Source organism: Triturus cristatus, chromosome 1_2 (genome assembly GCF_964204655.1).
Source record: "Triturus cristatus chromosome 1_2, aTriCri1.1, whole genome shotgun sequence".
NCBI classification, from domain to species: Eukaryota; Metazoa; Chordata; class Amphibia; order Caudata; family Salamandridae; genus Triturus; species Triturus cristatus.
Genome location: NC_140580.1, coordinates 839257683 through 839260424, shown reverse-complemented (window position 1 = coordinate 839260424; position 2742 = coordinate 839257683). Strand labels below are relative to the sequence as shown.

Sequence of the window (2742 nt, the reverse complement as noted above, 5' to 3'; positions counted from 1 at the left end):
CGCTAAAGGTAAGTTACCAAATGTCTTCATGTCACCAGGGACAATTGTTCCTATCCTGCACTTCCATTTCTCCACCGAATTCATTGTATGTTGTAATCTTCATAGCATTTTATGGGACCAATAGACCAACTCACAAAAAAGCACAAAGTAGACGCATATGTTCTCTGTGACCTGGAGCCATCTGTCACAGAATATCACAAGCTTGAGAGTTAAGAGTAGCCATGTTAATTAGCTGTAACATGCACCGTGGTCTGCATTTCAGTTTCCACTAGAAGACAGGGCAGTGGTTACATTGCAATGCCGTAATAAAACCCTGTTGTGCATTTACTGAGTATCAAAAAATACTGAGAATTTTTGAGTAACCGTCATGTGCCCTATCTCCTTCAGAAAAGTAGGCTATGTACATCTTGTCCCACAAGTCATTTCGTAATCCTTAGAGATTACTTTCTCAGATGCCATCAGCAGCTGCCAAAGGGAGAGATGCATCCCCATTACTGAGTTAGGCCTACTTGGGTACTGCTGTGTGCCGCTTTACCTTGTCTTCCAATGAAGGCTTTCAAAGAAAAACTTTGTTAAAAAGTTTATTGTGCCCTTTTACTTCAAATCCCACATCCTACCACCAGTGTACAGAGAAATGTTCAGCTTCACAAGGCATATCCGCATCAAGCCTTCCTTCGTGTTCCTCTTCCATCTCCTTCCTAAATGCAAACTTAGGTGTCTCCGTTCCAAACCTGTTGGCATTGACATCCACATCACGGCTCGTAAGTGCTGCGAGTGCAACATAAGCCTTGGCCATCTTCTTACTGGAGCCCTTGCCCTTAAAAATCTTCCCATCAACTTCAACTTTCATCTCAAAGACCTTGTCCTGACTACCTCCGCTCTCTGAATGTAATCTGTACTTCAGGCCACGGTGTATCTGATTGAGCTCCATTACTGGGTTCTTGCCATTTTTTGTCAGGACTGGTTCTACTCTATGGTTGAGATTTCCCAAACTGGCTGGATGGTCCCTGTCCATGGGGAGACATTCTGCATGAAAGTACTGCATTTCTATATTAAGATTTGTGGACTGCTTAGAGTGGCCAGTTCCCCTGTACCTCTTCCCCTCATTTCCTGAACTTACGGTAAAGGAAGGACAATAGAAAATACCTTTCTGGGAAACGATCTTGTACTTGAGATGGGATTTCAGATGATTGAGCTTCATCGGGGCATTGGTCACATAGGGAGCTCTGGACATGCTCGTCCGCCTACCCTTTATGGAAGCTGGCATGTCTTCATCTTGCTTGTCCTCTGTTCTCAAGCGCTTCAATGAGTCAAAGACAAAGACGGTAGCAGCAGGAAGCTGGTCCATGTAAGAGATGACTGCTATTTGTTTGCTTTTTTGTGTCCTATGCTTTTTTATAGGCTCTGCATCCATCTCCCAAACTTTATGGAAATTGTTGAAAGCAATACATCGCAAGGAATACTGAGCACTGCGAGTTATATCTTCCCTCTGTTGAGGTTTGAGATGGCCAATGCTATCAGTTGCCTCTTTCGCAGAAGGATCATAAATACCAGGGCCATCTGGCAAAAGGATACCAGAGGCAAGGACTTCCATAACCCTTCTGAGAGCTTCCCCAGCACCTATTCGCCTGGCCACTGTTCGAATAGATTTTTCACAGAGAAGTTCTAAAGGCCAGCCACTGAGAGGAGACCAAACAGGGAAGCGATGACATAGATTCCTGAGAACACGGATGAGTAAAACACATGAGTTGAGTTGACAAGCGTTGGCCTGGAACCACCTTGTTTGCCGATAGAAACGCAGGGCAGAATGGCATTTTTCCAGGTCGAGAGCATCAACCGAGGTGTTAGGAAATGTCAGGACTCCCTCCGATGTGTCTGCATTGTCTTCCTCCACTGCAGATGATGCCATCCTGATGATCACGGTTAAAGAAGGCTCTTTTGTAGTCTTAATGGTTATAACTGCTTCTGGGACACATTTTGCGATTTCATATCTCTCTTCAGAAATGGTAGCAAGCTGCACAGCCAGACCTTCGGCCACTGCTTTCAAAAGTGTAGCTGTCGGTGTATCCCTGCAGTGGAGAACCATGTTGAGGACTCTGTCGCCTTTCAGCAGAAGGCCCTTGGCAGCTAAGCCCACTCGCGTCACGCCTTGGAGGGCTCCACTGATGTTTTTTGATGGTCCTCCTGCACCACACCATGCAATTTCACCTCGAAATAATGTGTCTCTTTCTTCCACGCCGTGGGTTGCTCTGTCCCGCTCATCGATGCAGTCAGATACCGCTTGCAGGGCCGGCTCTATGTCGCAGAGCATGGCTTGTGCTTTCTCCAGTGTTTCCTTGCTCAGGTATATTTCGGAATGCCTCTGCAGGACAAAACGGCTCAGCCTCATGAACATGCGCACTGCACGCATTGCTTCTGTTAGCTAAACAGAGGACGCTCTTCCTAACCTTTCGAGAAAAAATTGTCCATACGGTGAGGGCTCTGCATATATTCAATAGGATTTCGTTTGAGTGTACTTGTTCCGAATAGTCAAGGGTGAAATATGGAATCTAATGGTGGTGGAGGAGGTCACAAGATTGGGTTGTATAAGGCTCTGGTTCCCTGTGACTTGGACTAGGAAAAGGTTTAAAGGATTGCATAACAACATAGCATAAATAGACTTTATCACAGAGCCTCCTGTGTGACATCACAACTATCCATGGTAGCAAGGTTGAGTGGAGGATGGCCTGCTTCATCCCAATA

General features: G+C 45.7%; 1 pseudogene; it reads right to left on the bottom strand.

Annotated features, from left to right (window-relative positions):
* Positions 1-613: 613 nt before the first annotated feature.
* On the bottom strand, positions 614-2410 carry LOC146868119 (interleukin enhancer-binding factor 3 pseudogene; annotated as a pseudogene).
* Positions 2411-2742: the final 332 nt, after the last annotated feature.